The 22,501-nt window shown below is 38.2% G+C and overlaps 1 protein-coding gene across 3 annotated transcripts in view; it reads left to right on the top strand.

The window, feature by feature from the left end:
- The window catches only part of pde10a (phosphodiesterase 10A), a gene marked incomplete at its 3' end in the record, with an annotated part of 110,175 nt that overhangs the window by 5,783 nt on the left and 81,891 nt on the right, over positions 1-22,501 (top strand).

Here is a 22,501-nt window from a genome sequence, read left to right as displayed (position 1 = left end):
AATAATAAAAAAAAAACTTTAAGTCTGATCACTCTGAAAAGATATAGCACACACCACCGCTCTATCCCGCAGGTGTCTTCCGAGTTTGGGGCTTGTGGCTTTAAAGCCCTAGGAGGAGATACGTTTAGAATTTTTTAGTCTCAGAAAAATAATAATAAAAAGAATAAAAATAAGAAGTTTAAATAGCATTACAGTATGTTGGCAAGCCAACATAATTACAGGATTGGCTTGGAGTTTACTTACATGCAATGATACATTTGGTAAACTACAAAACACACACACACAGCAGTTAAAATGCTGACTGATATCTTACAAAGGTGCGATTTTATATAATTTATTGCCTTGACCATGGTCATCATATGTAGACAGGTTTGCCAGTTAAGTTTAGACAGTTAAGCATAAAAATAAAACTGTGAAAAAAATAAAATAAAATAGAGCACTATGCAGCTCAATGTGACAGCTGAACAGTGCTCTGTTTGACCAGTCCGAGTCCTTTAGATGCAGCCTTTGATTGATATAGTTAGCAAAAATGTGTTAATATTCGGACAGAATGTTGATACTTTCATTTACAAAATAATCAGATGTGGACTGTAAGGAAGTATATTCGTTAAGTACACTCTGACAAATATGAACTAATACGTTTTCTTTTTTAACACTATACAACAATGCGTCATGCTGTAAAATACCATATTTTTGTAGAATAAACTACCCAACTGTAAATTTAGTAGGCAACTTAAAATTTTATAGAAGTAAAATGCAACATACACAGTATTGCAGCAGTAATATTAATACCAAAACCATCCTGACAAATTCTTTTTTAGAACAATACTGTATACCTTTACTTTTACTCTCAATACCTGAAGTATATTAGAGTATGCAAGATAATACTTTTACTTAAAGGATAGTTCAGCCAAAAATGAAAATTCTATAATTATTTACTCACCCTTAAGTTGCTCCAGGTTTAGAATTTTCATTTTTGGGTGAACTATCCCTTCCTTTATAAATGACTATTAGTTTTTAGTATTAGTAGTTACTAAAAGTTGTTTACTAAAGAACCTCAATATTTCTTGTACTAATTACATTGTTATAGCTCTAAACAGTTTATCTTTTCCTTCTTTCCCTAAATCAGAGAGCCATGGGAACCTTGGTTACATTCGTAACCTGAGATGTTCCCTGTCAAGGGAACTTTGATCTGCGTCGTCTGAAGGGACACTATGGCCTGTATACCCACGTCGCCATGCTGAGGGGAGTGCAGGCCAGAATCATGGCAAACACTAAGTACCAACTCTACCATTTCACCGGGAGTCGCCCCTGGGATGGTTCGATGGCTGTCCATGACATTATCCCTAAGCTACATACCCAACTTACCTGAAGGGTAGAGTTGAAGGCTTGGAATCACGAAAGATTCCTATAAAGGGATACGGCTAAGAACCTAGCACTGTCTTGCCTGTCACAAAGGAGGGGCTCTCGTGGCACTCTGATAGACCAGCTCAAAGATGGAATGGCCCGGGAGCAGAGCAATTGGAGGACGGAACGTACAGATGAAGCCTCGGCCACGCCTGTACCATGGCGTCCAGCCCCAATGGAGCTGGATGAGTAAGAGGAAGCCAGAGGGGATAGTGCGACGCTCTCTTGAGCCGCAAAACCGATCCACCCAGGTCTGGCCAACCTCTCTAACTCTGCTTCAACACCTTGGTGCGAAGGCGCCATTCCCCGAGCCTCAGCCCCTGCCTCAGCAGAATGTTTGCTCTCACAGTGCGTCTCAAAACAGTATTTAGTACTGGAGCGCTCTGATGAAAAAACCGAGAATTCAGTCTCCCATGAGAGGAGGACTCCGAGCTCCGAGCAGCATGCTCATAGGCGACCCTTTTTGAAAAGGGGAGCGCTTCTAAACTACCGCAAGAATTGCCCTCACAGCCCTCGATGTTGAGGGGCGGTGCTTGAGGTGTATAACAAATACACACTGGTTGGATGAAGCCCAAGGAACCCCGGGGCTAATTATCTTAAGAAAGGGAACGAAGCACAGTGCGTAACCCTTACCGTACAGGATTCCAGAAAGTGCGCAGAGCCTTGCGTGCACACTTACCACTTATGTGGATTTCAGACAGTGCGCAAAGCGTTAACGTGCACACTGACCACCATGTGGTTTTGAGAAAGTACACAGGCTTAGCGTGTGTACTGAAAGTTACCTGACAACCACTGTATGTGGGAGCTCACCTTCAGAGAGACCTAGAGAGGCCTACTACCTGTTACCAGATAACCACCTCAGTGGAAGGTAATATGGAACTCGACTCAAGGGAGGCCTGGTGAAGCCTACTACCTGACAAACACAAACCGTGGGAGCTCGTTTTTTTTTTTTTTTTTTTGTGGAAATGCACAGTATGTGGGAGCTAAATCTCCAGGGAGGCCTGGTGAGGCCTACTACCTGAGAACCACAGTATGTGGGAGCTCGCTTTCAGAGAGGCCTGATGAAGCCTACTACCTGATAACCACAATATGTGGGAGTCCACACAGCCCCTCATGTTGAGGGAAGCGATGCTTGGGGTGTATAACAAATACACACTGGTTGAATGAAGCCCATGGACCCCATCTTCAGAAAGGGAATGAAGCAGAGCTCATAACCCCTACCGTACAGGATTTTAGAAAGTGCGCAGAGCCTTGCATTCACACTTACCACTTACGTGGATTTGAGACAGTGCGCAAAGTGTTCACGTGCACACTGACCACCATGTGGTTTTGAGAAAGTACACAGGCTTAGCGTGTGTACAGAAAGGTTCCTAAGCATCGCAGAGGCACTGGTTCGCACGGGAGAGGTGAGCTCCAACCCTCAAGCGAGGGGAGCATCACCTGAGACAGTACATACAGAAGGACTCTGTAACCACCACCTCCCCGGATGCGCCAAGCGGTTTGAGTAGACATATAACCACCAGCCACAGAACACCCATAAGCAGAAAGGGTTACATACTCACCCTTTTTTAATTTTTAATTTTTTTTCTAATTTTGCAGCGGCGCGATCCATAACCTCTAACAGCTCCCCATACGCAGAGCAGGAGAAATGAGCGGCTCAGCCTCAGCTTCTTCGCCACTCTCAAATATCTCCTGCTCTTTCTGGGTAGAACCCAGCAGAGCACTAACTTCAGTGTCAGAATGGGTTAATGACAAGTCATCTTCCTCCAGAAGTTCGCTCTCGTTTGCCGCCGGAGAGTGTGAGAGGAAAAGTCCCTCTCTACACTCCTCAGCGAGATCCACCTGTGATCCCCACAAGCTCATTCTCCTCCGTGCCTCGGCAACGCCGGGTCCTGAGCCGCGAGATCCAGATGACAAACGAGAGTGGAGCTTTTTCACAGAAAAACGCTCACAGTGCGCGCAGATTGCCCCCTCAAGGACATCGCGCGTGCTCTTCGCCCAAACAAGAGACGCAAAGACTGTATGTGTCATCAGGTGTCAAATAACGCTGACATGGATGCACACACTGTTTAAACGCCTTGATAGTGGATGCCATGATATTATAATAGATCGCTCTTACCGTTCTGGTCGTTTCTCAGATGGACGCTTCAAACAAAACAGTCAATGAAGATGAAGAAGATAAGTGACGGGTCCTACGGGCGCGTATTTATAGTCACGCCGGTAGCGACGTCAGAGGCTGTCGCCGGCCAACACGTTGGCGATTTATACGTTGGCGAAGTATACTTCAGACACTTGTATCCTTTGACAGGGAACCCTGGTTTTTATCACTTTTGATACGTATCTGAGTAAATGAAAACACAATCGCTTACATTTCAACTTGAATTCCCTTAATGAACTCACACCCGCCGTGTTCTTTGAATATAAACACCATCGTCATCTGTATGCAAGTTCTATCCCTGATGGGATACATTAACACTAGAACTACCAAGGCAGTCATTTTGACCGTTTTAAAGATTTGCAGTGTAATAACTTTGTTGAAATAAAACCCATATAACTACAGTTCCATGACTTTTCTTAAATTAATGTAAATTTTATTTTAACATTGTTATTTTATTAAAATTACAAAACACAAAAGAGTTCTGAGTATTTCTACCTTGAATGGCCATAGCGGTGAATTTGACCGCACATATTACAGGCGTTGTATCTCCTCAGCGCTTTTTCCCACCGTTAAAGATGTGCGTAGCTGTTGCCTAGCAACCTTTCTCTGGCAGTTTTGTATGCTTTTGCTAAGCTAAAACTTAGCTTTACCGTCAAAATGGCAACAAGAAAGAAAATGACTGTCACTGAGGTTTTATCCTTGCTTGAGAACATTGATGATGCAGAGTCTGATGGAGGAGCAGAGAGCGATGTCTCTTGGTCTCTTGACAGTTCGTCTGCCACTGATTCTGAGAGTGATTCAGAGTTTATTATCTGTCCTAATATAACAGAACTATTTTTTCATTCTAGATTTCATTAGAGGCTGCATAAAATTGTTTCCGATTCGTGTGGTCCAAACATTTCCGATAATGCTAAAGCATTGTAAACTCCAAAAGTCAAAATGTATTGAATAAAGACAGATGTAATCATTTCCAAAATTCACAATATGTTTTTATCTAACGAAATATTCTGCCTCATTTTATATTTGTTGACATTTTGACTTTCAAAAACAACATTTTAACTGCGGTGAAAAACTTTGATCTCCAGCTTGCCGGATGCAAATTGCGGAAAGCAAATTGCGGCATGCACTTTTGTGGGAGGTCTAGTAGCTCTTACACAATAATATCACGAACATATTATATTATGTATGCTTAAATTACCCCACATTTTTCATAAAACATGACCATAGAAGCTTTGAAGTAAATATAACATGACAAAAATGACATTCACTGCTGTCTGGTATGAACAGTCAAAATTACCGCTATTGGCAGTTCTAGTAGTTATAGAATTCCGGTAGTGCTAGTGTTAAGCCTTGAATTCCACTAAAAAGATTTGAGATAGTGTGGATTTATTGTCCGTTAAAAGCTTGGCATTTTTAAGATCTGGACAGTTTTGCACATTTACTTCCTGTCTAGTGCACACGATTTCAAGTGGCCAGGACCGCAAGTGTGAGTATTTGGACAAGGCATTCAGTTTGGCACAACCTTAGTTGCGCCGCTATGACACAATCGCACTTCAATTGACCACTCCGGAGTCCAGGCACTGCAGTTTGGGACACAGCTAAAAATTGTATTCACTTTCAGATTTAAGAGTTTGCAGGATGTTTTCATTCACTTAGAGCTGTGTTACACACTGCATGAAAGGTAATTTTCAAAAATCCATAATAGGGGCACTTTAAAAACCATATATAATGCCGCGGTTACGTATGGTAACCCTCGTTCCCTGAAGGAGGGAACAGAGGTGCCACAACAGTGACCAACAAAATTGGGATATCACTTCGATAGACCAATCTACTTCGAGTGTAAACTAAACAAGCCAATGAATATTGGCATGCAGTTATTGCATCCAGCTGCAGCTGATCACAGCGTGAGTATAAGAAGGCAGCAGGTGCAATGCATACCAAGTTTTCACTGAGGAGCTGAGCTGGAGACCCGGCAGCTCAGCGGCGGTACAGCAACCATGGCGACAGGACATGGCATCTACGTTCCCTCCTTTGGGGTACATAACCGAGACGTTCCCTTTCAGTCGGTCACTCTCTACTCCACATCGGTGACCAACAAAAATGAACAAGTAGTTCCACTCACCAATGTCAAAGCACTACCTCACTAGGTGAGATTGGATAACACTGGGAAAACGTACTTGTTCCACTTGGAACAGGGACGCTGCGGAAGCCCCATCCTTCCTGAAAGAGGTCTGCCCAGGCCGCAGCTATACAAATATCTGTCAACGAGGCGCCACGAGCCAACGCCCAGGAAGATGCAACACTTCTAGTTGAGTGAGCTCGTAATCTGAATGAGCAGGGCACACTCTGTTCCTGATAAGCCAGGGTTATGGCATCCACAATCCAGATGGCCTTCCTCTGCTTAGAGACGGCATTCCCCTTCTGCTAGCCTCTATAACAGACAAAGATCTTGATAACAATATCATTGACTTGATTGCAAATAAATCACAGACACTGTTTAAAATTAACATAGATGACATAACTGAATTCAATGATGAACTGCCTTTAACTATCATTTTGCATTATTGAGACACTGTTTTCCAAATTAATGTTGTTCAGTGCTTTGACGCAATGTATTTTGTTTAAAGCGCTATATAAATAAAGGTGATTGATTGATTGATTGACAAAGAGCTGTCCTGAGGTCCTGAAGCTTTGTGTCCGGTCGACGTAGCATATAAATGCTCGGGCAGGACAGAGCAAAGCCAGGGCTGGGTCTGCCTCCTCCAGGGGCAACCCTTGCAGGTTCACCACTTGGTCTTTGAAGGGTGTAGTGGAAACATTGGGCACGTAGCCAGGCCGGGGCCTCAGGATTACCTGGGAGTCAGACGGCCCAAACTCTAGGCACAAATCGTCGACCGAAAATGCATGCAGGTCCCCTACCCTCTTAATGGAGGCCAGTGCAAGCAGGAGCAGAGTTTTCAATGAAAGAAACTTTAGCTCAACTGAATGCAAAGGCTTGAATGGGCCCTGCTGTAATGATTTAAGCACTAGAGTCAGGTCCCAAAAGGGTATAGAGGGGGGCCTGGAAGGATTTAACCTCCTGGCCCCTGTGAGGAACCTGATGATGAGGTCATGCTTACCCAAAGACTTCCCATTCACAGGTCATGGTACACAGCAATAGCGGTAACCTGGACTTTGAGGGTGGAGTGAGGCAGCCTTCGCTCCAGCCCTTGCTGCAGAAAGGAAAGGACGATCGCAATCTGGCATCTTCGGGGGTCTTCTCGACGAGAAGAACACCACTCGACGAACAGATTCCACTTCAAGGCATAAGCATGTCTCATAGAGGGTGTTCTTGCTGAAGTGATGGTATCCACTACCTCCTGAGGTAGGTCACCTAGAACCTCCGTGTCCCGTCCAGGGACCAGACATGGAGTTTCCAAAGGTCTGGATGCGGGTGCCAAACGTTTCCCCTTCTCTGAGTCAGTAGATCCTTACTCAGAGGAATCGGCCAAGGATGGGCTGTCGTGAGGAGCACTCGTTCGGGGAACCAGGTCTGAGTGGGCCCATACGACATATCTAGCAAGAGTTAATCCTCATCCTCCTGGACTTTACACAGTGTCTATGCGAGAAGTCTCACTGGGCAAAACGTATATTTGAACAACTGGCAATGAGAGGTCTCTGGAGAAGCAAACAGGCCTACCTGAGCGGCTCCGAACCATCTCCAAATCAGCTGGACCATCAGGGGATGGAGACACCATTCTCCCGGGAGCATTGCTCCAGACAGCTCATTGGCTGTATGGTTGAGCAGGCCCAGAATGTAAACGGCACGAAGTCACCTCAGAACCTTCCGACTCCAAAGGAGGAGGTGGCGGGCGAGTTGCAACATGCGACGGGAGCGTAGACCACCTTGTCGGTTGATGTGCGCAATGTTCGCTGTGTTGTCCGTTCGGACCAGCACATGCTTGCCTCATAAGGGACCTTTGAGACAGTTCAAGGCAAGGTGCACTGCTAACAACTTTAGGCAACTGAAGCTGCGGCCCGTCCAAACCCCAGAGATTGCATGCCCATTGTACGTGGTCCCCCTGCCAGTGGTGGAGGCATCCGTGTAAACCACAGCATGCCTGGAGATCTGCTCTAGGGGCACCCCTGCCCATAGAAATGCAAGATCTGACCACGGTGTGAGGATTTGGCGACAGGCCGGTGTAACTTGGACCTGATGAGTGCCGCGCTTCTACGCCCATCTCGGGACTCGGCCATAAAACCAGTGCTGGAGCGGTCTCATATGTAACAGGCCAAGCGGTGTAAGTGCTGCTGCAGCCACCATATGCCCCAGGAGCCTCTGAAAAAGTTTGAGTGGGACCGCTGTTCTGCCCTTGAACATGCCCTGAAGGTAGCAGAGCCTGGTTCGCAGTTCCGAGATGGTCATCTTCACGTTGTGGGAACATGACTTATCCACGAAGGCCACCACAGCATGCTCAACGCCCAGACACTTGAGGCAGCGATCATGACCATCACCCCTTGCCAGGCAATGATGCACCCAGAAATGCACGGGTGAAATGGCATCCTTATGAGGAAGATCCGTCGTCTTTACAAAAACGCACCCGTGAAGCTTTTTTAGTGCTGAGGCGCACAGGGGAAAATGGCCGCTTGCAACACAACGGGGTAGTGCAGTCTGAAGTGCGCAAACCACTCGACACAGGAACAACCACCACTGAAGCGCTGTCTCACCAACACATGAAGCTTCCGAGAGCATGCTGAACTAGTAGTTCACAGCAGACTCAAAAGTTTGAGTAATAAGTTTTTTTTTTCAATGCTGAATTTATTTGATCAAAAATACAGTAAAAACAGTCATATTTTTAAATCACTCTCTGAGAATCCATGATTTTGTGGCCATTTCATGCCATATAGATGCTGTCCACACATTTTCATGGCAATGCTTTTTTTTTTTTTTTTCTGGGGTAGGCTGCCAGGTCTTTTTCCCCCCAACCTTCCACATTACACAGCTTGGGACTCACGTTAACATTCACACCTACAGCTAGTTTAGTGTATCAAATTCACCTACTGTATGGTGCATGCTTTTTGATTGTGGAGAAACCTGAGCGCCCACAGGAAACCCACACTGGGAGAACAAACAAAAACTCCATACAACATCTCCAGCTGGGTCTTCTTGTGAAACAACAACATCAACATGGCCAATAACACTGGGCAGAGTGGCTGATATAATACTGATATATGTAAATATAATCCTAAAATACTACATTTGGGACCAGACCACCTCTAATATAGCCTGTGGCGATGATGTCAAAATGGACGAATATTTAGCAGATAATGGGCCAGGCTGTTATATTAGTCACAAAAAAAAATACACACACACACACACACACGCACTCACACATACATACACATATATTTCTATGAAGGCACCACTGTTGGTCTGTGATCAGGTTAATATATACATTTCTTTAAAAAAATAATCTTTGTGTGATTTAAAAATATATCTATTTTAAAAATGTGTGTGTATATATATATATATATATATATACAGGAAAGTAAATACATAATAAATAAATAACAATAAGTCGTAGATAATACTCATAACCACTAGATGGTATTAAAGGTTTGCGTCTCGTACTGTTGCAGGATCACAATGCCATCCAACACTCGCAGTTTTACCAGTCGATTTTATTCAACCGTGATCAGCACGTCCGCATTATCATTTCATTTGCAAATATTTTTTATATATTTCTGTATTGGTTACATTTTCATTAAACTGTTTACTGCTTTTTTACCATTTAAAAATAGACTGCTAAAACAAGCTTAGACTAAATGTGTTATGACTCTAATCCAGTGATCCTGGTGAATCAGGTGTATGCTCCTGGGGTAATTGAAAAGATTTTGATTTTGTTACATTAGTATCTTTAAAAATATATTTTACAATTCAGTTTATTCCAGAAATAAAAAGGATTTGTCTTGTGTAAACTTGTTAAACTTCTATTTTCATTACAACGGTAAAATGGCAGATACATTTGTATCCAGAACTGTTCAAACCTTGTAACAGACAGTAAAGCTTGGGTGTCTCAATAAATGGAAAGGAAAAATAGTAAATGTAAAGTAAATGTAGCTGATTAGTAAACTAAATAGTATTAGTAATAATACTTAATGTTATCCAGTACAAAATCATTTAAAGCACTGCCATGTTTGACCAAATTTAGTGTCATATTTAAGCTGTGCATTTGGGTTTGTAGGGGTAAACACTGGTCTAATATATACATATATTTTATTATTTTCTATTTTAAGATAAATGTTATATAGGTACACGTATTATAACAATGTCTAAAAATATATGGATTGCATCGAGTAAAGCCTAAAAATAATATCTGACCCATCCCATATTCTTAAATGAAGAATGTAATCTTTTGCCCTCTGACCAATTTCCATCTTGTACGCTGAGAATCTAATTTTTTGCTTATAGGCTTAAACAGTTGTACTTTAATTAGATTCATCATTTAAAGTTCCTTGTAGCTTGTATTAATAATGTCTGTTTAAATATAACAACAAAGCTCTGATCTTTTTCCAGATAAATCCGAATTATGTTGCATGTTTTACTATTAAATAACAAATCTACATATCGTATACTCCACATCTGAGAAATGTATAGTTGATCAAATGTACTTTTTGAAATTATTTAGCACATTATCTAAATTGAATTACAAAAGAGAAAATGCACAGGCAATTTATCATACAAGAGCCAAATTGTTGGGCCACATTATTGAAGAGTAAAAATAAAGAAGAGTAAACCATACATGATTGATGGTTTATTAATAATTGCCAACAAGTTTTCTGAAATGTTATGTTTAAATGCGCAAATGAGGAATTCTCTAAATAATTGTGCACTGATTTGCAAACATTTGCAGAAAAGAAATTCTCCTTTCATGTTGTTGGCATATCAGAGTCAAAGCTTTTTACCTTTTTTATCACCCCCTAAATCAGCAGATGTCATACATGTTTTAGGATTAAAATAAAATCAGGCAAATTATATATGAACAAACACCTCTGTAAAAACCTTAAGTTTTTTGGCTCAATGAAAGAGAAAAGCAACTCATTTTGTATGTGTACATGTACAGTAATTGAAATATTGAGAAGCAAATAGTAAAATTAAATAAAGTGTATTTGGATGTTTTCTATCAGCTAGTTTGAAACAGTATATAATGAAAAGACAAATAGCCCACAATCTTAAAGTTTAACAGAACATTTAAAAAAATGTTAATAATATTTTTACACAATATATCCTTTTATAAGTATTTCATATTGTGCTTCATTTTCCATAGCTTTCACAATGTAATTTTCTTTCTTTTTCTTTTTTTTTAATAATGGGTCTTCATATTTTAAGATTAAATATCTGGGTCAGTGGTAAAATAATAAAATCTCTGTATAAAAAGAGCATTTGAAAAGTTGCAAAAATAAATGCTGAAGGCAAACTGAAAAGTTTCCAAGATGATCCCATGGAACATAAAAGTGCCCATATTTGAGAAAACACCTAATGGCATTAACAGGACAGTCATTATCTGTGTGTGTTTTCACTGCAATTATTCTGCTGGCCTAATTTCATGAGGAATTCAGCTTAGACAGAGGCCATTCACTGCTGCAGTATAAATGTATTATTCCGAGATCGTTCTGTAACCCTTCCACGAGAATGCCATGTACTTTCCAGGGGTTTGTGAGCCAGCATTAAAAAGATACAGGGGGCCGAACAACGTTTCTGTTCAGAGTCCTCATGCGTACACAAAATATCCTGTAGCAGACAGAAAGGCCCCTGACAGGCCGTGTGACATCACTCGTGTGTGAAGTAGGGAAACAGATGCTTTTGTGCAGGACGTACAGTGCTGAGTGCTGCTGACAGCCTCAGACTCTTCCTCTTGAAGATTTGTAGTGAGCATGTAACAGTCTTTTTAGTTTGAGAAATAAAGCTGATAAAATTAGTAAGAGAAAAGAGGTTATGTTAACATTTATCATTTACTGTAAAGCCTCATTCATATATATAGTTGCACACACACACACACATATATATATATATTATATATGTGTGTGTGTGTGTGTGTGTGTGTGTGTACCATTGAATAAAAATCAATGTTGGCTCATTATTACTTAGCAAGTATGTATAGTTAAGACATTGATTATAATATAGATAATTCAAATCTTCTTTTAAACTGCCTATTTATCAAATAATCCTGAAAACAGCACAAAAGAGTGAAACGGGCACAACTGCATTGATAGCAGTCAGAGCTGTTTCTTGAGCAGTAAATCATCTTATCAGAATGATTTCTGAAGGATCATGTGACACTGAGGACTGGAGTAATGATGCTGGACATTCAGCTTTGAATAAAGGAGTTGTTTTTGAATATATCAAAATAGATAACCGCTCTTTTCAATTGAAATGTTTTGATGAATAAATACTGAGTGTAAAATCAATTTTAGACGTCAAGTTGAGTTCAGTCATTTTAAATTAAAGCAATGTTCCGGGTTCAGTACAAAAATTAACTAAATGTATCAACTTGATACCTGAAGAGAAAAATTTCTCACTCAATAAAAGAAAAAGCAAAAAATGTAGTAACAGTAACACATAGCTTGTATTAAAAGTCTAAGATAATTTAAAAGATCATTATACATAAAAAAATACGTAAGATTATGGGGTTGTTGTTGTTGGTGTTTTTTTTTTTTTTTTTTTTTTTTTTTTGCGTGATTTCTGAAACTATGGCTCATTTTCTTTAGCTCTTTTCTCTGTTTCACTATGAAGTTTCTTACAGCACTCACATGTTCATGTTAGTGAAAAAATAGACTGCATATTCAGTGTGTATGCACGATTGATGGATTTTTACAGTTTTTGAAATGAACTAATCAACACTGAACTGACTTGAGCTGTATAATGACACTGTTTGCTTTTGGGTTTGATTTCTAAGTGACGAAATTAGGTATATTTACACTATAAAAATAAATGCAGAGGGGGTATAAAATAATGTATTTCATACTCAAAACTAAAAACAAAATATTTTTTATAAGTGAAAAAATTATGTATAAATGTTTTTACACATGGTCATTAGGTGCAGGTAATCAGTAAGTAAGCATGGAATGTCCGTGTTTTTATTTTTTATTTTTTACTGCTTAAACGCTAAAAGTGGTCCTTAAGGCCCACTCAGTGAAGCATTCACTCATATACCTATATAATCTTTAGACCAAATCTGCAAAACTACAAGCACATTACCTGCTTTAAACTCAGTTTTCAACTGTAAAACTATTTTTTTTTTTTTTTTTTTTGCAAAACTCTAAAAACATTACACATATCATTCCAACCTAACAGTTTTTTTTCCTTTTCTTTACACTGTAAATGGAAGTGTTTCCCGAATGGAACACAAGCTGTTCGTTCTGAATAATGTGTCTAATGTAGAGAACAGTGATTCGAATTTTGGGTCCAACTTTTTTTAAGGTCCAATTCTTGCTATTACTATAACAAACCATTAACAATGACTTTTCCCTCAATAAACTCATAATTTGCTGCTTGTTATTAGTAATAAAGCAGTTGTTAAGTTAGGGATGTAGGATATGGTCATGCATTAATAAATAGGCAATATGGTAATAGTAAGAATTGGTTCTTATACTTAAATGTTACTGACATTTGCAAATGTTTGTTTTTCAGTTGCAAACTGAGTGTAGAGCTTTTGAGTTTGAGTTTGCAGTTTTTTACACTTTTTTTCTGAAGATTCAGTATGAGTGAATAGTTTTAGTCAGCTGTTTTTTTTTTTTTAAAAACTGCAAGTAATTGAGGAAGCTAAAAAGCAAAATAATGGTTTAGTGTGTGTGGGTGTATATATTTTCTCTTTTGGACTGCTCTTTATATACCTTGATTTCATATCAGTAGTTGTAGCTGTGTGTTTTTTTATTAATTAAATTGAAGAATGATTAAAAAAGAACAACAATTTAAATAATCTTATCGTTTGGTTTTCTAATTGTTGTACGATCCAAAACTATTGTCCATGCTGTGTTAATGAATTCTACAGAGGGTTGGAAAGAAGACATGAAAAGAGCATAATGCGTGTGTTTCAATGAGCGGGGCTGTGTTACGTGTCTACGTGTGCTCGGTTTAATGTCACACACGCTTAAGAAGTGTGAAGAAAGAGAATGTGTGGAGCCGTAATCGTGCGAGCTTTGGTGTTACAGCACAGTGAGCCCTTTTAGTCGTCCCTCACTGACGTCAGCAGACCACAGTGTGGAATATATAGTGCCTAAATTCGGTGCTTGTTTTATTTTTTCATCATTTGTGTTTTTCCCTCTTCAAGAGAGCCCAGGAGATGGTGACGTGGGTCGTATTTATCAGCGTAGTCAGCTCTTGTAGTTAATGAGGGCAATGATTCAGGTTCAGAACGGCCTCTCTGAAATTCCAGGTCACTGGTCTCAATGGATGTCACATGCGGGTGTATACGTGTGTGTGTCGTCCTCCATATTGTCCTCAGAGTGTGTCACAGTGACGTAGACAGGGAATGTTTAGGGAAAACAGTGTCAGGTGTTCTGGACTGATTGATTATGAGAATCGTCTGACATTCAGCCGTCATGGGTCTCAGCTGAACTCGGTGGTGACCAAACTCTCATTACAGAGGTGAACTGAAAGAAAGCAGCTTCTTCTTTTTGTCCTTCAGGCCACTGATACGATATTCCTGGATTTTTATGGAAAAGCACTGAAGCTCTTTAAAATGGGAGAGGCAAGCCCCCCCCCCCCCCCACCGTCCTCCGTCCTTTGTCTCTGATGCTCAGACTCGACTTGCCTAATGAAGCCAATGTGCCACAAAGCCCTTTCTTATTTTCATGGGCTTTAGCCAATTTTCGCATGATCATTGAGGATTTGCGCTTTCCAACAGCATGGAGAAAGACACAAAAAGACAGAAGCATATTGAGAAAATGGCCAAAGACGAAAAGCAACAACAGAAAGTTGGAGATTTTAAGACCGAGATGACAAATGTTAGCTGTGCATAACACTGTAAAGAGCTTTTGTCAGTCTTTGTGTGGTAACATTGTAGTACGAAATTGTCAACAAATAAATAAATGAAATAAAAAGATCTCAATATTTTAGTAGATGTTATCACTTACAATAAATAAGCTGACATATTTTGCAGAGTGTTTTTGTGCTGGTAGGATCCTTGGTCAGTTTAGGCCTATCAAAGACAGCTGACTCCATTTTTATATACTTCTCTTTTTTCTGTTAGGTGGCTAGCTAAACTGGTTAAAATTGACTCTCTGGGGCATTTTTACCTTCATCATGGTCAGTTTCTTCTTAAATTATAAAATGCATGAGTCATTTAATCAATAAATTCAGTTGGAATAATAAGACACTATAGGGCTGTGACCAGTCAAATGAAACCAGTATTAAAAAAAGAAAAGAAAAAGAAAATGCAATGCAGAAGCTGCATCTGTGAAGGAATTTGGATGTTATTAAACAGACAGTTTGTTGCAACTCAGAGATGTCATGAATGCATTTACTCTGTAATACTTTAGAATAGGTAACACTTGTTAACTATTAACTATGACTTTTCTCTCAATAAATTCTTATTTTTTTCTGCTGATTAATAGTTAGTAAGGTAGTTGTTAGGTTTAGGTATTGGGTAAGATTAGGGATGTAGAATAAGGTCAAGTAAAATAAGGCATTAATATGTTCTTAATTAGCACTAATACATGGCTAATATTCTAGTAATATGCATGCTAATAAGCAATAGGTGTTACCTATTCTAACCTGTTACCGAATAAATAATTATATTTTTAAAACGGTCTTAATATATTAAATGGGTCATCGATGCCTGTTTTAAACAAGTTGATATGATTCTTTAGCTCTTAATTAAAAGTCTGTAACATAGTTTGTTTAAAATTTCTCAGTTCACACTTTATTTTAAGGTCCAATTCTTGCTATTTAAAAACCATTAACAATGACTTCTGCCTCAATAAACTCCTAATTTGCCTCTTATTAATAGTTAGTAAGGTAGTTATTAAGTTTAGATATTGGATAAGATTAAGAATGTAGAATATGATCTTGCAGAATAAGTACTTTATAAGTACTAATAAACAGCCCATATGTTAATAATAGGCATACTAATAAGCAACTAGTTATTAGTGAGAATTGATCCCAATACTAAAAGGTTACCAGATTTTTTTGAAAATAAGTTTTTATAAGCTTTCTACAAAAGCATTTGTCATTGCTTTATATCCTCCGAGCTCTCTGCTGGTCTATCATGAAAGCTTACACAATAAATGAATTGAGATTTTTACCTTTGGAACACTACTGTTCCATTCTGTGTTCACATTGCTATGCACGTGTTGATGTGTATGTGGAGTTTCACCAGATATTGCAGCAAATCATTCCTGGCAGTTCAGTTGCATGTGACAGAAACAGTGTCTGGTGCTGGACCCCCTCCGCTGTATTGGATAGAGCTCTGATACAGATAAACACCCTCCCTTCCATCTTTTTTAACATGTTTAGATGGTGTTTTGATTCATGAGCTTTCTGCAGTTCCCCTCACTGCAGTCTTCAGCTCAACCTAACAGCACCTTCAGGCCTTACAACATTCATTTAAACCTTTGACCATCTTTACTTAACAAATGGTTTATGTTTTATCCTTCTTTCACCTTTTACTCCTGGGGTCTCATTCTTGTCTGCCTTAACTGTTGTTATTGCAAGAATAAATACAAAAATTAGATTCTTTTTATGGTTATCTTTATTTTAAGGTGACATTGTTACTGTGTATTTACACAGATGATGTACATTTGAGTTTTGGGTTAGTTTCTTGTAGTTATTCATAATTTACTGATATTACTATTTAGTACATACAACGTGTAACCACAGAATGTCACATTGACTTTCAGTGTTACTGAAAATATGAGTGGTAAGTTTAAGTAACATTTATGTATATAGCACTTTATATAATAGAGGGAGTATCAAACATAATAAACAGGAAAATAATATCACAAAATGTGAGAGAGAACACAAAATAATATCACAAAATGTCTAGAGAGAACAATAGTGTCCTTATTCATCTCAGTTGAGTTCAGTGTCAATGTGGCAAAGTTCCACAGTGTCAGTGTTTCCAAAACTCCCCCCCCCCCCCCCCAAAAAAAAAAAAAACTCGTAAAAAAAAACTTAATCGTATTGATTGTGACAGATATTTAAAAGGTAAGTATTCTTTTGCACAAAAATGGAAAATTTCATAGTATGCATATGCTGAGGTTGGTCCTGTCCTAGATGGGTTTAAAGACAGTGGGCTGACAGAGATGAATGTGGCGTCTCCCCCCGTGCTCTGCTACAGTGGCACCTTCCGCTCATATTCTCTTTACAGCACTGCTCACGCAAGACTGTAACGCTGCCCTAACGTCACTCTAATAATCTCAATATGCATCACCGTACGTCAGTGAATCTCATTTAACCAATGATCGCTGAGACTGAACGGCTTCAGAAGTGCATACAGTAGCAGCTATACACATTTAAAAAAAACTGGGTTTTATTTGTATCTGCTGGTCATCTAGCATTGCTTTTCTTTTGTTGCATAAAGGATAACTCAGTTGCCACAGGCAGCAATGTGGAGCTTATTTACAAAGACAAAACTGTCCAGGGAAAAATTACATTCACGATCAGATGAAACTAGAACATAAATAATATGAAAACCACGAGCAGTGTGTGTATGAAAGCACTGTCATGCATGTCTTTGTAGTCTGGATGTATTTTGGGTTTTCCTTTCAGACGCTGTGTAAATAGGGGCTAAATGCTTGCCTCTTATCATCGTTGTTGAAATAGTTACTAGCTGTGAAGATGAGTATAAGTTCCCTCAAGCCTCCAGGGACCCATTTTTTTTTTCATAGGCCTGTCTCTGACGTCAATGCCCCGGCTGTCCTGTGGATTGTCACAGCAGATGTTTAAAGAAAGAGAGAATGTGTGTGTGTGTGTGTGTGTGTGTGTGTTTGTGTAAAGATTGCAGCAGATGCCTGTAACCTTGCAAAGCAATACGTAGAGGAGGAGTTCAAAATAATAAGTTGTTGCGTTTGTGGGTTTTAAGTAAATGTGCATGTGGTTGTATCTGTAAATAGGACTGGGGCAAAATTCTGCATTTGAATGTTCATTTGTATTATATTGTCCTCACCCTGAAAAAAGGAACCTACAAAGGGAAAAATACAAATCTGAAAACATAAAAAAAACAATAATAACAAAAAAAAAGCATCACTGAATCAACATTAATACGTTATTTATACCTTCAAAACAATATTTATTTTTATATTATTTTCTTAAATATCCTTTAACCCTCAAACACAACACAGTGTAATGCAAAACTATACTTTATCATTCAGTTTCTTTGAATCCTAGTTCTACTTCCTGAAACACTTTTTTAAATGAAAATTCTACATCCTGTTTGCTACATCATTTCAAATTCAGAAACTATGATGTAAAGGACGTGGCAGGTTGAGAGCGGAAAAATAAAATTAAAAGATGATAGAAATGTTGTAACCTAATAAACACCACTCTCCTTCTCCGAAAGCACTTTGCAGAATTTCACGATGCCATTCTTAAATGAATTACAGGCAAGAAGTAACTTTTCTGTTTAGTCTGATACAATCAAAAACAGTGAGGCTAAAACCTACAGAGCTCTATGTTCAAAATTCACACGCATTACGCATAGGCTACTCTCAAAATGGACTAACATATTGTAACTAAGACAAATTATGTTTGTTACATGTTTTGCAGATCAGAAAATGTTCAGAAAGTCCCCTAATTTATAGTTCATTTAGTATATATTTTGGTTAATTATCATGCTTTAAGGCCATCGGAAGGCATATTCTAAAACAGTCTATAAACAAAAGCCTGAGATCTATTTTGCATTTTTCTAATTTGCCACAAAATGTAAAAACTATTTACAAATATTAACAATAAGCAGAAAAAACTATTTAAGTGAAAAGTCGAGCTGAAATAGAATTTCTTAATTTGAAATTTACCTTTAAGAATTTCTTTTTAAGAATGCTCTATATACAGTACAGTATAAGGCATCAGCAAAGCAGGCTTAAATACTGCACTAATAGTGTTAATATTCCATTTTGAACATAACCTCTATTAAAGTTATGAGAATGTATATTTAGAGTGTATTTGACGGATCCTTTTGAATTCAGAAACATTTAATACTTTAGCAAGAATCTGGTTAAAAACCTTTTTTTTCCGTCTTCTTCTAATTTTACAGAATTTTGAGACAAAAAATGATTTTGTTACAGGATCCCAATACAACTATATGACATACAAATCTTCATTTCCAGCACCTCTAAGCTCGCTGATGTTAAGAGTAATACCACTTGAACATACAGAGCTTAGGAAATCCCTAAAAGCCGCATGACATAATAACCGCAGTCTGGTCTGGGAATATTTCCTCTGCCTCCAGGCTCTAAACACAGGGTGGTTAGAATGGGAAAAAGAGGTAGCTGTAAAATTACTCTTTTTATGTCTTGTCCCGACTGACATTTCTGCTTTACATTTTCTTAATGGATCAGCATTCATCAGCCCTGAGCTCCCACCCACGTCACTGTTGGTCTCCTCTGATGTGGCGTCTCACTGTGTTATAGGGCAGATTCCTTTATACAGTTTTTACCCTGTAATTCACTCTGCCAGGGTATACAGTGTGGTTGCTTGGTAAAAGCAATGAAGTGGTAAACTAGAGAGCTGCCGTATGTCAAATCAAACAGACACAGGATCTCTGGTTTAAAAGTATAGTATAAGTACATTTTAATAGATTTTTTTCCCTTCATAATGTGAGAGAAGAAACGCATTAGGATTATCATACGATGAAGATTTGACTCGATGTGGACTTATTCCCCATGCGGTATACTGTATCATCTTATGGTGATGTCTGAGGTGTCATGTGTTAAATAAAGTACAATATACAATCACCCATCCATTCATTTTCCAAACTGCTTCATCCTGTGGGGTGCGTTTTCTGTACAATGACGTAACTCATTGCTTAACCAGTGCAGTATGATGCATCAGCAGAAAAATTAAAGCCTAACTAGCTAGTCAAAACTGTTTTACTAAAAAGTTGTAACTTGGTGGCATGTCCATTGTTTGAACCATGTTTGTTCAACAACATATAGAACTGCTGTTAAAGGGATAGTTCACCCAAAAATGAAATTCTGTCAATAATTACTCACCCTCATATAATTCCAAACCCGAAAGACAGCTGTGCCATGCAAATGCGTTTTCTACATTGTTTACACTTTGATCTGAATAAAAAAATGTATCCATGTGACGCAGCATATATGTGATACTCTCAAAAATGGTGCCAAGGTGATGTGGTGGAGACAAATTGTTGAATAAAGCTGTTTTTCTTTTCTTTGTGCACAAAAAGTATTCTCATAGCTTCGTAAAATGACAGTTAAAGCGCTGATGTTACATGGATTATTTTAAGGATGTCCTTGCTACATTTCTGGACCATGATCATGTTAATTACATTGCTGTCTATTAGGGGTGTGAATTGGCACTGGTTTCACAATTCAATTCGATTACGATTATCATGTCAATGATTCAATTCAATCCAGTATCATGATGCATCACGATTATAACAAATTTGTTTTGTGCATTTTTATTAAATTATGTAAGCAGGCTACTTTTTAAAATAATGTTAATTAATTATTAATATTATATTAATTGATATATTGATTAATATAAAATTGATTAATTATTGTTAAGAATTGAAAGTAAATATAGCTTTTAAAACATGCAAGCAAATATAAAGTAATAAAGGGGGAGTTACAATTATCATGATCTAGGAGTGCTTTAAGTATCCGAAAGTTTACAGATTGGCTTATCATAGTTATGGGTTTTTCTTTTTCTTTCTTTCTTTTCTTTTGCCATTTGATTATTACTGATGAGATCATAGATAGTGGCAGCTTAAATAGGTTGCATTCACACTAATGCACAGATTTATTTCAACATATTAGATGTTTTGTCCTAAACTGAAAACAGAACTGATTGTTTACATCAATTTTGTATCATAAAAGCAGATGCAAGTCAAGTGCATTTAACCACAGCCACGAGCTTGAAAAACAAAGTGCATGAAAGTCTGTCAGTCCTTGAGCTTCATGAGCATCTAATACAGAAGCTAATTGCAGAACGGCAGATATTAAAGCATATCTAAAGTAAAAGACTAAAATAACAGCGAATGGAAGCACAGTCAAGCAATATGCGCATGTCTCACAGCGCATATTCTGTGCAATGAAGCCTGTCGCGATTGTCTATCGCACACATGTGCCATGTGTGGAAAATAAAATAACTAAGCTTTGCTTTTAAAATAGAGAGTGCATTTAATACTCGCCTGCCATTTTTAATACAATGCGAATGACATCAGAAGGCTATAATCGATTATGTTCTATTACTGCATCGATGCAATGATTAATTTTTACACCCCTACTGTCTATGAGAGGGTTTGAGAGCTTCAAAGAATTTGTATTCCGAACATGAATGGAGGTCTTATGGATTTGGAACAACATAAGGATGAGTAATTTATGACAGAATGTTCATTTTTGGTAGAACTAGGCCTATAATCATGCCACCAGTAGGTGGTGGAGTAAAAAACAGTGTTGGGGGTAATCAGGCTTTTTTTTTAATGTACAAAATATCTGAGTAACACAAAAGTAATGTAATGCATTATCTTTCTACAAAATAAATAACAAAATGAGTGACACAATTAGTAACTTTTTTCATGGAGTTTAAAAATGGTTTAAAAGTATCTTTCCCCAACACTGATAATAACTAATATCAGATTATTTCATAAAAAGCAGTGCAGTGCATCTCTATATACATGTTTTTCATTCAACAAATTTCATCACAACATCATTTTTCTGAGATGCTGCTATAACAAACAAGGCATCTGAGGATTACTTTACTATTTTTGTTTGCTGGCATTTTCCTATTTGATGTTTGATTCATTGTAAGCTCTCTCTCTCTCTCTCTTTCTCTCTCGTTCTCCTGGATTTCCTAATGTGCATACATGCATGTGTGTTCTTTAGAAATGGCACTGATTTTTTAATACAATATAATATAGTAGGCTATAGAATTAAATAGAATGGAGGGTATAGAATGTATTGCATATTAATTTGCTTATTGTGCCCAAGAGCAAGTTCTATGTAAGTTCACTTGTTATACTAACTTCTAAACACAGGTCAAGAGCTGCAGTTCTGACCACACAAGTTTGCAATGCTGTTTGCCATTATTTGTTGGAACTATGATTTCAGGAAACACCAAATCGTTGACCTATGTAGGGTTTGTTTTTTGGGAACACACCCCTGGACAGATGGCCAGTCCATCACAGACCAAACATCATATTGCATTCTGTGTATCATTCGCTCTTTCATTATTTAATTTAATATTGAAAGTAGAAAAAAAAGACTCCTTTTTATTTTTTTCTCTCTTTTTGTTCTCAAAAAAAAAAATAAAAAAAAAATTGAGAATTCAGTTTAATTTTTTCTTTTTATTTTCAGGGGTAGAAAAATGAATAAACAGCTTGAATATTTGATTTCTACACATGCATAGGGATGAAATGCCCCTCTCTGCATGACAGCCGAAGATCAAACCGTTCCATTATCAGTTCTACCGCAGTATCACACAGCAGAATAATAGTCCTCCTCTGCTGCAGTTGTATGGATTCTTAATGCATTTATTCCAACTACATTTCATCTTTATTAATCAAACAAGCAGACTAATGAATAGCTTGACACAATCATACAAAGAAAACAAAACAAATACTTACTGAAATGTATGTACAAAAGCCTTTAATGACAGCTTCAAGACGCCTCCTGTACGGAGAAACTAGTCACATTCATTGCTCAGGTATGATTTTGGCCCATTGTTTCACACAGTTTCCAAATCTTGAAGGTTCTGTGCCTCTTATATTAACT

This window comes from Carassius gibelio, chromosome B13 (assembly GCF_023724105.1).
Source record: "Carassius gibelio isolate Cgi1373 ecotype wild population from Czech Republic chromosome B13, carGib1.2-hapl.c, whole genome shotgun sequence".
NCBI lineage: Eukaryota > Metazoa > Chordata > Actinopteri > Cypriniformes > Cyprinidae > Carassius > Carassius gibelio.
Note: the sequence above shows the minus strand (reverse complement) of the source record. Positions and strands in the feature narration are given on the sequence as shown.